Source organism: Rousettus aegyptiacus, unplaced genomic scaffold (genome assembly GCF_014176215.1).
Source record: "Rousettus aegyptiacus isolate mRouAeg1 unplaced genomic scaffold, mRouAeg1.p scaffold_m13_p_2, whole genome shotgun sequence".
Lineage (NCBI taxonomy): Eukaryota > Metazoa > Chordata > Mammalia > Chiroptera > Pteropodidae > Rousettus > Rousettus aegyptiacus.
In genome coordinates this window covers 140,006,200-140,021,998 of record NW_023416295.1, presented here as the reverse complement: position 1 = coordinate 140,021,998, position 15,799 = coordinate 140,006,200, and the positions used below count along the sequence as shown (strand labels likewise).

Here is a 15,799-nt window from a genome sequence, read left to right as displayed (position 1 = left end):
TTCTTCAAGGCACAATTCCTCAGTTTCTGGGCAATCAAGTATTGGGTGGGGCATCGATTTTCAAAATTATTAGAATGTTTTGTACTAATTAAGTACTGCGTCGTACTAATTGATTTGCAACTTTGTGGAGGAAAATTCTGGCTCTTGCCTGTCACTTTGGCTTAGTCTCTGCTACCTCAGCCCCTGAAATTCTGCTTCTGGACATGGCTTGTTGACTTGCTTGTTCTCAATTGTATCCTTATCCTGACATACAAACTCCAGTGTCCTTCCCACTTGTGCCTAACAACTTTGATGAACTTGAATCAAAAGGAGCCCTATTGTCATCAATGAGTTTGCAATCAGACAGCAGATAGTATACCTTCCCAAAATCATTGATTGTTTTGTAGCCAACATGATGTGTTAACTACCTAGGCTTATATAATAATAGTAAAATCTTACATTTAATCAGCATTAAAGTTAGGCTACCAGACTATGTAAAAAGAATCTGTGTAATTCATAGGCAAGAGATGTTACTTCTGTAGTAAAGACCTAACTGCATCATTTGTACAGGGTAAACAAGAAATCTCAAACTTTCAAAAGCAAATTGGATTCTCTTCATGAAGAAAGAGCCTAAGCAATTTGCTCCTCACACAATGTAGGAGCTTTTCCTCTTGTATGTTTTGGTTCCCCATATCATTTCAATTCCCTCTGTCCCTCTCTACTTCTCTCTCTTCCTCCCTCTCTCTTTCCAGAGAAAATGTCAGACATCATTACTGAAGCAGTGTGAAAGAATGGTATTGCTTTGAAATCTGAAAAATTTTTATAATATTTTAGATTTTACTGATTTTTACAGCAGCTGACAGAAGTATTAACCTTAGATACATAATCACCCCTTTAGATATATAGTCAACAGTAGACACAAACATGTTCATTACTGAAATTTCACTGCATTCAAATAAGTAGACATTTGTCTGTTACATTATAAAGCTATGTTCTTAGTCATGTGCCAAAACTGTTTTTTTTTCATTAACCCATTTGCTCATTCACTCATTCATTAAAATTTAACAAAATGTATTAAGCATGTGTCAGGCACTTTTTTTGGCTCTTGATATCATGATATTGAAATAAAACTTCACCTGTGTTCTTCAGGTAACTCATAATCTGGTATGGGAGGTAGATAGGCAAATAAGTAATGATGTTAATACATGTTCCTGGAATAAATTGAAGAGTTAAGGTAGTTAGAAACATCTTCCCAGAAGAGATGTGAGCATTGGTTGGGAAAGATGACTAGACCTTAATAGACAGAAGGTAGAGGTACAGGTGTGGGTCATGAAAACAAACGAACAAACACGCTTATATGAAAGCAGGCCAGCTTGTGCAAAGGCCATGAGCTTGGGGCTACGAAGTGGGGCAGGATTTGGGAATGATGGGAGATGAGAATGGAAAAGTGGGCAGGGATCTGAAAATAGAGGACCAGTTTAGTGAGAGCAGACTTTATTCTGTGGGCATAGTTAACAGTTTTAAGAATAGGACCAGATTTTCATTATACAGTCACTCTGACAGCATATACGGAGACTAATGAAATATGCAGAGGAGAGGTGGTAGAAAGTCGGGGTTAAAACTGTGAGGATTATGAATATTTACACGCGTCTAATGTTAGAGAAGTGCAACTATATATGGAAGCCAGCATGTCCACACAATCCACTCTAACAGCCTTTGCTTCCTCATCCTCCTGTGGTTTGTACATGGAAGGAACTCAGTGTTCTTTAAACTTACTTTTTGAACTAATGGCCTCAGTGGGGGGTTTTCCCCCTCTAAAGTATATTTTTTCCTATAGGAGAAGAAACATTTATGTGTATTCCATTTCTCCATATCATTATACTTTGTTTTTCCATAGGATTCAATTCTTAAATAACAGGAGTGAATAATATTCTGTTGAATCTGTCATTTTTCAGGCTTGTATTTTCTTTTTACATAGATTCCGTAAAGTTCTTCCCTGGGTGTTTCCTGATGCTAGAGCATGTTGCCCTGAGTTTGGAATCTGCCAAAACAAAAGTTAATTCAAAAATAGTAATTACCAACCACATGTTGAAATATATATTTTTCTATCTTGCCCCCAATGTAATGTAGAATTAGAAATTGCATCAGATCTCCAAATTTTAGTGAATCATGTGCTGCAAGAGTCTTTTTCTATCTTGTTTTGGGTTAGTCATGATTTATTTTACAGTGGAAACATACAATACCCTCAAAATGTTTTATTTCTTTCAGTATTTCTTCAAGTAGCAATTTCATTTTTATAGGAAATCTTTTAGTATAGAATGATCTTGAATCGAATGTGCAATGTTAAGAACTTCACCTGAGAGATGTGTCTCTTCATTAGAGTCTGTGCATTTCTGTAATGGACAGATACAGAATTAAAAACGAAAATACAGGAATTTATCTAATCTCTTCCCAAAAAGCTCTATATTTGCTTTCTTTAGATTAATACCAAATATCCTTAAGTATTGCTGAATGTTTTGATTTTCATCTAGATAACTAGTTTCACATAAAAATACTTCGGAATTTTAAGATCTTTCTCCTTATTTTCTGTTTCAGAGTTAAGATGTATATCTCATATATACCAATTTTACCATTGTGTATATAAGTGTACAAAAATTATGAAGACTTTTCTGATCCTTTATTGTCTCCTAGGCAGAATTAGCCACTTCCTCCTCTATGCCCTGTGACAGACAGCATAGTCACAGTTTGTCTTAAAATCAGATTTCTCTATAGGCTTGTAAGCTCCTTTTGGGCAGGAACCCTACCTCCTTAGTCTTTTAAACCCTAGGATACTGCCCTGTACCTCACACACAGGAGGTCTTTAGTTTGTTGGATTTGGTCCTAATTTTCCACAATATCTCACAATATATGGCTTTCTTGTGGTTTATCCTCTATACATGTAGTTCTCTGTTATATAGAATTATAAATAGTGTGTTTCAGATTATGGTTTAATGTAGGTAATGTAATAAAATCTACATAACAATTGCACTTGAAAATTTCTCAAGTCAATTATTCACTTTTCTTATTACTTAATCCAGGAAGCATATATATCATTTTGAAGTTTCTTTATTTGGTTGTTTTAATATATGCATTCCCCTAAACCAAGGCAATTATAAGAAAATATTCATTTTAGAGGGCAAAATTTATCAATACATGTAGTGCAGTAAAAGTTGACATATAAATACATTGGCTTTCCTTGTTTTATTTTCTCTTATTCTTTTTTATGTCTTTCTAGTTTTTAAGTATATTTTTCAATAGATGATGATGGTTCAAAATTCTAAAGGTACAAAAGAGAATATAAATAGAAAAGAGTGCTCTCTGCCTCACCATGCCCAGCCAACCTTATATATCCTCTCAGAAACATTCTCTACATATACAAGCAAATTTATGTAATTGTATACATGTATATTTACAAATATGTATTTTTACATATGTATTAACAATAACATTGCCACAAACACAAACATTGTTATGACATTATTTTCTTTAATTAATATAGATTTTTTTTTTATCAGTACTCATCCTTTTATTTTTGACCTGAAGTTATGGAGGAGAAGGAAAATATACTTGAACCCTTTTAAAAAGCTTGAAATGTTTACATGTATAGAATAGAAATATTTCTTTCCAGACAATAAAATAACAACTATAAGAGTTTTACTTTCTAGATAAGAGCTATTAAATAGAAATATAGTAGCTACTATATTGAACAGTGTAGTTCTAGACCTTACTTACCTGTGCTTTTAAATAGCTGAAGATAGAGGCCTTGCCTTCATATTCCAGAGCTCCCCATACAAAGAAGAATTTTAGATTCAGTTCTGGTGGGCAGGTGGGTTCTCATTGTAGTTCGGGGAAAATGGCCCTCAGCATCTTCTATGCTATGCTCAGACTATTTAGTCCAATCTTCTGGCACCAGTCTATTGTTCTACTGTTTGCCCTCACTGTAACTACATAATAACTTCTATTATAAATAATCCTCTGATTATAAGCGTTTCCCGGGCCATTATATTTAAATTGCAGCTTTGAAAGAAACTTCTATCTACGAAGAATACTAAGAAAAACATAGTAAGAAAAAGCCATGATAGATACTCAGTGAAGCCAGTTAACAATGGTAAGCTCTCCTTTACATTTGTAAGGATATATGAACAGCTAGACTGAAGAAATACTAAAGAACCTTCTCCAAATCTGAGACTCTCTGATTCTATGAATACAAATTATTCTCTCCATGACTGGGACTGGAACTGATTGTATACAATCCATGTTTCTAAATAGAACTATATTAAAATATCTTAGCATCATATAGTATACTTTTCATCAAGTATGGAAATAAATGGAACAAACATTTTTTTGGATGACATTTAAAATTTCTATGTATTATGAACTACAAGACATGGAAAAGCAAGTGTTCCGAGTTCATGCTGAATTCTTGCCTTATACTAACAATTTGGTTTCCTTCTCAAAACTGATGGGCTTCACTTTCTAAACATGTACTGTTGTGTTACACTATATAATGAGGCCACTGATTTAATTCAGAAATGCTTCTGTGGTACCCTTCAACATGGCAGCCAACCAAACTCTCCCACGCATATAATGAGGCCACTGATTTAATTCAGAAATGCTTCTTTGGTACCCTTCGACATGGCAGCCAACCAAACTCTTCCACACATACAGACAGCTTGAGGAATGAACCTTTCTACAAGCTAAACCCAGTTCAGCAGCTCTCCTGAACGCTGAGCAAGTGGGTAGGATGTGAAGGAGCAGCCTGAGTTCTTGCTGTGAGTATAGTACAAATGACAAGTAGTTCTAATGCTCATGGAACAACTACACTAGCTACTGTTTCTTTGTTTTAAATGATGTAGTAAAAATGTAGTTTCATAACACTTACACCTACTTACAGTAACCTAGTGATTAAACTTGAATAGCCACTCACCCAGGAAAGATTCACAGTTCTTGAAAGGTAAAAGAAGAAAAGCACAACTCAAATTGGTTAACTTTACTCTTTTCTGTTGTTTACTAAATAAAAAAAATAGTGAAGTTGTAAAGATGTCATACAACCATTAATTTTGTTCTTCTTTAAGCTGAAAGAAACAGTCATTGGTAAACTCTCAATATCACAAATTTAAAGTTTTTGTGAACTGTACATGCAAAAGCCAAGTTGATTTTGGCTTTACTCATGACCGGACTACCAAGATATTTTTTTCTTTTATGGTGCATGGGTTACATATGTCACTTCAGCGTGTCCTGTCCACAAATCAGATCTCTTTCAGAAGGACTGCTTCTTGAGCTGGCCTCTCATGCAATTGCATAAGTCAGTGAATGTTCTTGAGAAGTAGACTAGATTAGATTATTCCTCTTATAAAAATTTAAAAGAAACAACTTCTGTAATTTCAGGTATTTGCATTTAAAGGTTTATGTGAAAATATGTATACTAATTTTGCAGGGTAGAGCAGAATTGTCATTTTAACTGAACCTACTTTGAGTAGATACAAGATTGGTACTTTTTTTAGTTAAGAACTTTGTTGCTACTCTGATGCTGTTCATTTAGTCCATTTTTTGTTCCGAACCGAGCCTCACTTCCCATTTCTTCATTGCACTTAAGATCGTGTCTTATTAAAAGTCAAAAATCAGTCTATGATCAGTTTTGATCAGAAGAACTGAAATTATAAATTTAGAGTAGGAAGGGTTACCATTTGCTCTAGCCACGTGGTACCCAGGTTTCTGGCACAGACATCCCAATGAGGATGTTGCTTAATTCCTCTTAAATACCTGTTTCTGGCTTTCCAGGCAGTCCCGGCTCCACCTCTATTTATAGGATCCTTAAAAAAAACAACTATGTTATAGTCATTTAGTCTGAGTAGATATTTATAGAATAAGCCATTATGTGATGACAGTAGAATCAGTTAAACATAAATTTTTTTCTCTTTTTATGCACTACTTGACATCAAAAGCAAAAAGAGGTAAGTTGGCTAATTAACCTGTAGGTGAATCTCATTTTCTTTAATAGATTTATTTTTAATAACATCATCACTTCGATTAAATTACTGTGAATCAAATATTTTTACATTAGGAAGCTTGTCATTGTAAATCTTATTCTTTTCTTTGAAAAATGAATAAGCACCTTCTGTAAACTTGGATTTTTAAAAATATTTAATATTTAAACATGCTGCTTTTCCTTTACTGAGTCATACTTACGGTTTAATTTGCTTATGAAGACAAACATTTGGTTTAGTTTTAGGGTTTCTGAACTGTTTCCCCCCCAAAAATGTGGGTAACATGTTATAAGTATTTCTTCTTTCCTAAAAAAAAAAAAAAAAAAAAAAAAAACAAGGGCAAGAAGCAATTGACATTGGTGAAAACTTGTCATTTTCAAATCCATTGCTTTATAGAAGAGGATGCCCTGAACCTCTCAGAATATTTTTGGGGGGTTGATTTTTTTGAAAATGAAAAGAATATTAAATAAGAAAATCAAACACATTTCAGTGAGTGGTGTCTCATAAATTTTTCTTGTTTTTACAATTGATCTTTTTAGCGAGTGTTTGGTGTAGTTTATTTAACTTAATTCTCTTTTGTTTCTTTTTGATGATGCATTCTGACATTTCAAAAGTTTAGCTGGTCTTTATTTGATATGTGCTATTATTGACTTTGTTTAATGAGAACAAACTGTCTTACCACCCTGAGTTAACTCTGTGCCAGCTGACATTGTTCTTGGGTAGGTCATTTCTGAACAAAAGGTTATTTTTTAAAAGGTGTTTAATTGGCTTAAGAATCTGGTAGCAAAATGTACTTTTACCTCTTGGTGCCACTGTGTTTAATTGCCATCTCCACCTTTAGCTTCCATGTCTTTCCTACCGTAGGCTGTTGATTACACACATGCTCATGGTTTAATCGTAAGGTGTTCATAAGCACAAAATCGACTGTACTGCAGGGCATTTTTATGTTTCTCTTTTGCAAGATTTGAAATAAAAAATAAATTATGAGTATTGCTGTGTTTTATCAGTTAGTTATATGACATTCATCAGAACAGAAATGGAAAGCTGGGTGAAAGTTTCTGTCTAATCTGTTATCACTGAACAGTCTTAAAATGCTCCTTGTCCTTAACAAGTCATGCTCTGATTCTACATTGCTGAAGAAAAATTTAATGCTTGTCACCAAAGTGTGATAAACCATATGCAGTTATCATTATATAAAGGCAGAGCCAGATGTTTTAAAAGATCTTTCACCAAGTTATATTTGTCATTGTGTATACTGAAATTTTTTTGTTTCAACAATTCTATTTCTGGAAATTTTTAATGAATAATTATTGTTACTATCAAAGGTATAAACATATAATGGGATTCGTTGTGTTAAACACTGACATAAAGTTAAGGCTGAAGAGGCTGGTGACATAAATTAGCAGATTACACCTGAGTAGGTAGAAATTATGATACTGTCTTATCTCTGGGTACTTTCTGAGAAACTAATGTACTAACAGGATATATGATATGTTTGGCAAAAAGGGATGAGATAGCCAACTCTATGTGTTTGATTATAAAAATACTAAAAGTGGTCACAGCTATCTATTTTTAGTAGTCAATGCACCATTAAATGCATCATTAGATTTTAAAAAAATATTTCAACTTTTTCTAACTACTGTTTATATTTATGCAAATGTTTCTATCTCATGCTCTCATTATTTTTCTTTATGCAATGTTTCTGCCTTAAATCTTTCTTATTTTTCCTAAATACTCTATCTGTTTTTTCAATTTATGTGTGTAGGCATTGATAGGACTACTTAAGTTCAAGTTATTCCTACTAGGAGAATGTATTTTGATGCTTCTTTCCATTAACTTTTCTGTTAATTCACTAACACACTCTTAATCATTTTGTAGATTTAGTGAGGAATAATTTAGTATTGATGTCATTTGGCACACTTTAAATAATCACAATTTACAAATTATTTTCAAGATGCATACATGAAAGTCTTAACAATTATCAAAGAATAATAATCACCTGATATCATTAAATTAGCAAGGGTCCTTTAGGGAAGGTAAAGTCAGTATATCAAGTATTTTGTATCTCATGGAAATTCCTTAAGCAAACTACTGTGGAGAAATAAAGAATGTTAAGAAGTATAAGGCAAAGTTCTTTCTGCTCTCGGCCATATAGCCTGACTGAGGAAATTAGATACATTGCTCGAAAAGCAGTAGTCAAAAACTTTACACTGTGCAAGAGCTTAGAGGGAGCAAATGCTTCCTTTTGTGTGGGTCAGGAATAAAGACTGAAACTTGTTAGTTTTGCATAGTCCAAGAAGAGAGAGAACATTTCAGATGAATGTAATGATAGGAGTAAAGGCTTGTTGAAATGATTTCGTCAGGTAGTCTGCGTTGGCCCTTTTAAATTTCATTGTTATTAATGGCACCTTCTTTTGTTTCTCGAAGCTGAAAACTTCAAGGTCATCTGACTCCTCCCTTTGGTCCCTCATGTCTAAACAATGACCAGTTCCTGCATGCTGTCATAAACATTCTTTCACCTAATCTGCAAAATTGGTATTTAATGTTCTCACTTAACAGACAGCAAAACTGAGACTCAGACGGTTAAGTCCCTTCCTCAGTGTCTCTCAGCTACTGGATGGTGAAGCAGGGATCTAAAGAGAAAGTTTTTTCTGATGGATTCTAAATCTCAAGCTGAAATGGAAGAAAGTTGAGAGCACAGAGGAGAGAGAAAAAGAGAAAGGCAAAGAGACCATAGAAAATTGGCAAATGGAAGGAAATTATTGTGACATACTCATTATCCATTCCCATGCATTATTGTGTAAAACCCTCACTTGAGACCTGAACGTAAGCAGAAGTATTTCATTAACTATGGGGATCACCTTTGTGCTATTATCCACAAATATTCAGAATTCCTGAGTTGGGAGGCTTTTAAAAAAATAATTATGCAAGTTTTCTGTCTACTTCAGTGCACGATGCAGAGAAATTTATATTTTCTACTCACATAATTACTCAAATTTTACATTCTATCACTGATATAGTTTTCCCCAATAGTACAGGTTTGACAGTTTCCACATTTTTTAAAAATGCTGTTAGCTGAAATTCAAGCACAGGTTTTCATTTAGAATTTGTGCTTTTGGCCTTTTGTGTCTGTCTTTGCCTTTGCATTTCTTTGAATTAAAACTTATTTGTTTGTTTATTTCAACCCTTGGACTGCTTAGATTTTAGAAGAGTTCAAGAAAAGTTTAGCTATTCTTGGTTTATTAAGGCTAAAGAAGTATTCTTGGCAGAGTAAGAGGAAGTGAGAAATGCTTTTGTTTTGAAGCAAGTGAAAAGGCTCTGGATTAGTTAGACTGAGGAGTTTAAACAACAAACATTTATTTCCTTCCAGTTCTGCAGGCTGGAAGTCCAAGATCAAGATGTGTGCAGGTTCAGTCTCTCCTGAGGCTTCTCTCCTTGACTTGCAGATGACTGCCTTCTCACTGTGCCCTCCCGTAGCCTTTTATCTGTGTGAATGTATTCCTGGGTCTCTCAGTGTGTCTTAAATCTCTTAATCCTCTCTGCTTATAAAGACATCAGTCAGATTGGATTAGGGCTCACCCTAACTTAATTACATCTTTAAAAATTCTGTCTCCAAATATAGTCATATTCTAAGATACTGGGTTAGTGTTTCAACATGAATTTTGGGAGACACATTCAGTCTATAACAGGCTCCATAGGGCCATTCTACTGAAAAAGCATGGTGTGAACAGTCAGAAATCTGAGCTCAAGTTCTCATTGTTCCTCTCTCCATGGACCCTCAGAAAATCATTTAATTCTTCCAATTCTCAGTGTTCTAATCTGTAAAATGGGGATTATGACAGCCAAACTCAGTTAAGTATTCTAAGTACTAAAAAGCTTTTTCGTTCACTGTAAAACCCATACAGAAATGGACCACGCATAAACTTTTCAACCTCCCTAGTCCTCAGTTTCTTATTTCTAAATACAAATAAAACCTATTTTTTGAGTTTTTATGAGGATTAAAGAGCTGTTGCATGCAGAGTTCTTAGTATAGTGTCTACATATATAGAGCATGTAATAAATATTACATGTTACTATTGTTTTTCATCTTTCCTCTTCCTTCTACATTCCTTCTACATGCTCTTCCTTTTTTGTCATCGCCCAAATCCCAATTATGGAATAGTTTGGAAGAACATGGCCAGGTTTACAGAAAGAACAAGGGATATCTGATGGACATAAAATAGGAGGACTCTATGCTGTGATCATTAGCTGTGGAGTTATCTAACAACAATCCATAACTGTCTCAGTCCATTCTTAATCTAACAGCTTTCATAATTAAACATTCTTGCTTTCTTACTGTTAATGATCTGTCCTTATTGAAATGTCCTTAATGAATATTGACTATTTACTCCAAGCAGGTAAAATTTTTGTTTCAAAATATTTATTTGAAAATAACAGCCATGTAATAATCTATGACAGCAGATGTTCAAGTAGGTAGATTTAATTATTAAACCTATCTTTCTTTAACAGTCATGAAAACAGTACAAGTTAACAAAGATATTAACTGTCTCACCAAGAAGTATGTTTGCGCTTCGTATTCTGAATTTCCATTTCTCCTCCCAGTATTTGAGTATAAGAGTTGCCATTTTCAAAATGAGAGAGGAAAAAAAGGAAATTACATACTCCTTTCCTTTTCACTTTTCTTGTTAGAGGAAAGATGCTAAAAAATGATGGCCTTACGAAAGAAAAGGGAAGAGGTCCCAGGGAGAAATAGAATATGAAAGTGAGAAGGTGAATTCTTAGGTATGTCAGAAAAAGAAATGTGGAAATATAGTTTTTATACAATGGCAAAGAAAATAATCTATCTAACCTGTAGGCCGAAAACCTCGAGGCTGATCCTAGGCAAATTTTTGGAAGTCGTTGACTTTCATCATATGTTCAGACTTATCTCATAAGACCAGCGAAAGTGGTAACATGATATATCTAAATTTTGGCAAAAAGCTAACCAGGTATTTTTTATTTTTCAAACAAATAGAGAAATTCCAGATGATAATTGTTTTGATTCATAATTGAAAGGACATGTTCAAAGAGTCCAAATTCGTAGATGGATGTTTATGTAATATTGTCTTTACTTAGCCTGGCCTTATTATTAGTTGTTAATTTTAAATAAAGATGAAGATATAAAGGTCATTATCATATTTTCTGGTTTGAAAGAGAAATAAAATGGAGAGGAAGTTAATATACTAGATGACAGAATAGGATCTAAAAGAAGTTTCGGGTAGGAAAAGGTGAAACTTTTTGGAGGTGAACATAAAGCTAAAAGTATATAAAATATTGCATTGGAATTCCAGACACCATAAGTGTAGGATGGAGGAAGCATAACTTGATAGCAAAGTAAGCTCATGGGAAATAGCAGTGTGATATGGCTACCAGAAAAATGCCATGCTGGCTTCCGCTCTTTTAATAGAACCGAGATGTCTCAGATGAGGCAAAGCTCTGCCACTCCACTCCACCAATAACATCTTCTCATACATGAGTTCCTTTCCAAACACCTCATTTTTAGAAAGTTGTGCACAAACTGAAACATGGTCAGGGAGCAAAGAGGAGAGTGAGAGAAGTTGAAATAATGTCTGATGAGCAAGAAATTTGCCAAAGGAAAACAGGGGACAGAGATTGTTTTCATGGGAAAGTGTAATAGTGCCTGGTGGAGTTTATGGTCATGAGGGCAGGAGATGAGGTCTCGTGAAATGGTAGGGGTGCATTAGTTCTCAAGTCAGGAAAACCAAGGGTTGGAGTCCAAGTCATTCTGAAAGAGACTGTTGACCACAAATAGCTGCTGCTCTGCCTTCCACGAAGCATCCAGGTGCCAAGGACGCCATCCCTGCAGCACCACTATTCGTCCTGGCTAGGTATGGTCTCCACAGATCAGCTCTGAGGCACACCGTCCTCACCAACTCCCACCATTGTCACCTAAGCCAGATGTAGAGCCAAAACACAGAGGTGTTCCCTGCCTCCTTCCACGTGAGTCTCTCCCTCCCATCTCAAACAGCCTCCAGTGGGCTCATGGACTCCCTAAGACATTGACTTTTAGAAGATTGATTTTCTAAGTTTCACTGAAAAGTTTAAAAATAGTGAAAGCCTGAGGAGAAACCATATGAGAAGACTTTCCCTGACGATGAAATTCGTTCATTTCAACCACTTCATTATCTCCATTCCTGCATCTTTTATCTTGCTTTACATTTTTAAGGAAATGAGTTGCCTTCAAATTATTATGTCAACTGTCTGGTAAAGTTCTTATGTTTCTTTGATTTTATGACCCTAATATTTCCTAGAGATAGCTGGTGTCAGTTTGAGAGACAACTAGAGTAGTGAGTAGAAAATAGGCCCTAGCACCAGAAAAGTTTAAATTTAAATCCTTGCTCTGCCTCTTTCTAGCTATGTGACCTTGGGCAAGTTAATATAAATGGTGATTAATTTAATCAGTGAATGTTTGCTGAGCACCTGCTGTGATACCAAGCTCTGTATTTGTTTCTGGTAGGAAAGATTATGAAAAATGTTAAAGAAAAAAACAGTCTCAAGATATAGGAGATTTTTATCTAATCCCATATATCAAAAATACTTATTTTTCTCATGGTAGGAATACTGAAAATAAGAACTCCATAGTGTTGCTAAGACAGATTAATATAGAGTTCCTAGGAGAAATTACGTCATGTTGATTCAGCAAATAATTTCCTTCCTTAGTTCTCCTTCTCTTTTGTACCTTCCTTTCTACTTGAAGCCTTTGTTTATAGAGGAATATCATACAAGGGTACTCTGTGTATGTAATCAAAACAGACCCCTAGGTGCTTTAAGCAATATTATCTATAATTCATTTCTGCCCTTAAGGCACCAGGAGTCTCTTGAGTATGCTATGACATTTCTCAGGCCTGTGACCTTATAAATGTAGTGTTATTTAATTTAGTTCTGAAGATTTTAAGTAAACACTTTAATTTTCTAAATATATTTAATTACTATTAGTAGGGACCATAAACAGTTTATAGTTACTAAGAAGTTTTTGGCCAACTCATTTTTTTTAGGTGTATAGCCTAGATGTTACAACCTCCAGGAAGCATTCCTTGATTACTTAGGTTTAGCTCAGTTCCTGCTCTGAAATCCCCACACTTCTCTATAATGGGAAGCAATGTACTGATGTGTCCATAAGTTTAATTCAGCCCTTGGATCATGCCATCCTAGATTCCAGAAAAAAAAAACTTCACCTCTTAGTGGACTCTGGCAAGTTACTTAACCTAAGTCCCCTCCCTTATCCACAATTTGGGATTAATAAAACAGGGTTAAGGCAAGCATGTGTACAGAGTGCTTGCACAGTGCCAGGCGCCTGTTGAGCAATCAGTAAGTGTGAGGTTCTGTCATCATCATCATCATTATCATCATCATCATCATCATCATCATCATCATCATCATCACCATCTTCGCTGTAATCGCTTGTTGGTATTCTTGTCTTTCTCAATTGACTGAGGACCATATCTCTGTCTTCCTTTTATCCCCACCTTCTAACATAGTTTCAGACACATAATAAGAGTTTAGTAACTTGGTGAATGGTCGAGATGAATTTTGGTGGCTCAGATGACAGCAGTGGCTGCTGGGGTTCTACAGTGCCTCCTCTTTAAAACACATAATTTTCATCTGTTACGCCCTCAAAAGCAATGAGACGAGGCCTGGTTTCTTCAGGAGCGAGCCTTCCAGCTCCTAGACAGAGCAGGTGAGATCATGTAAAGCTCACAGCATCTTAGAGTTAATTCAAAGTATGGGCTGATACCTACTGGCTATTCAGCTAGGTTAAACATGCACGTGATTGGAGGGCTGTGGACCCAAGCACAAGGATTTAGAAGACAGTTGAGTTGGAGCAATAGAGCTATTTTTCAAATTTCATTGTTTATCTGGCACCATATTATTTATGGAATTTGCTTTAAGGATAACACTTAGCTAAGTACTTATAAATAATAAATGCAAATAATTAATAATAATTAGCCAGAATTGGTGTTACTTCTAAATAAGGAAAAACTGATATTTACTAAAATGTAAGGAATATCCATCACATATTAAACAATTCATTAAGAAAGTGCATTACGACCCTGCTCACTTGCCTCCTAAATTTCCTCACAAAGTATATTTCAAATGACTAATAATCTGTGATTGCATTGGCAAAAATATATTTCTGATATAAGTGAGATATGAAAATCATTTTACTATGTAAATACTCTAGTCTCATTCTAGGGCTTGCCATTCCACAGAGGCTGAAACTTTGCTATAGAAGAACTTCATTTACACTTCTTGGTCAATGTAAAATATAAAGTCAAATTCCAGATGATTTGCCAACAGTTCATGTTCATTTGCATCCATTGCATTTACCCAAATACACCATATGAGGGCAGCACACACCTGGTTAACTTAAACAGAACCGCATGTCTCATGGCCTTATCAAAATCGTTACCTAAATTAGTCTAAGACATTCCCAAATTACCACCTAGATAGGAAAACTATTGGAAAAGAAAAAAGGAGCATAAAGGAATTCATCCTTTAAGACTCTGAGTTTCTACAAAAGGAAATCAATGAGCTAATCATGTTGCAAAGCGGAAAAATAAAGAATTAAAGAAAAAAATTCCCCACAGCTATGAAAAAGGAAATATTTGTTACATTTGAAGGACTTTTACTGAGTGTGTAATCTGAATACCAGATACTAAATGAGGATCAGATTTTCTTCCTATTAATAAGCAATAGTTGATAAATTACTCTTCAACAAAAACTACAGCCTCATTAATTCAAAGCTGTAAATCCAGAATTTGTGATGATTCAGTTTAAATATTATCTACATAACATATAGGGAAAGAGGTATGCTAATAAGTATATACATAGGCTAAGCAGTTAGCAAGAGCATATACTGCAAGTACTTAAGAATAATTGAATTTTTAAGTCTAACTCTAATTTTAACTTTTTTTGCAAAATCTTTTCACAGAAATATAATCCATGCATTATAACCAGCCTCCCTGGTGATTCTAGAATGGTCAGCCTGATACCAGTTAACAGACTATTCTCTGATTATTTTAGAACACCCAGCGCATGGTCTTTCTTGGCATAGTTGATTAACATAACTGATCAGCTGAAGTATAGACTTTTACTAGCTAGCACTTTGTCAAACTAGTGTAAGTTATATTATGTGACTTTAAATGGCCAAAAATAAAACAAAAGTAGATTTCCCATTTGGGATAGCTTTCTCCATCAGTCCAAGTTACTAACAATTACTGTATAATAAACATTCTAAGATTTCTTGCTTTTGATAAATAAGATCTATTTTCAGAAAACTGTAAAGATGATTTCCTTCTCCAATATCCTTCTATTAGTCATGGAAAAGATTATATTGCATGCTTTTCTCAGTGTGCCCCTATGGGACTGATGATATGGCTGTGTGTCTTGACAAAGTCAGTTAGTGAATATATTCCACTTTAAAATAGCAGATCTAAGTGCTAAGCAAGTAACTATCATCATGTTCAAGTTCAGGACTTGAAGATTTTTGATTATATTAATAGACACTTTATTTTTAGATGTATCAAAGTACCAACTATGAATGGCCACATATGTCCTAATATACTTGAGAAATCTCACTACTAATTTTGTCACTAATTTTTTAATACTGTATCTGAGAAAAAAAAGTCTTTTCTATTGGCATGATTTGGTGGGGGGAGAAAGGCTTAATTCAGATGTTTTGTGTGAATGCACATTCCTCACTAAATCTCTCAGGCAACTGCTTTAGTTACCAT

General features: G+C 34.6%; 1 protein-coding gene across 5 annotated transcripts in view; it reads left to right on the top strand.

Moving 5' to 3' along the window:
- Window positions 1–15,799, top strand: part of BICD1 (BICD cargo adaptor 1) — a 163,697-nt gene that overhangs the window by 136,595 nt on the left and 11,303 nt on the right. The window lies entirely within an intron of this gene.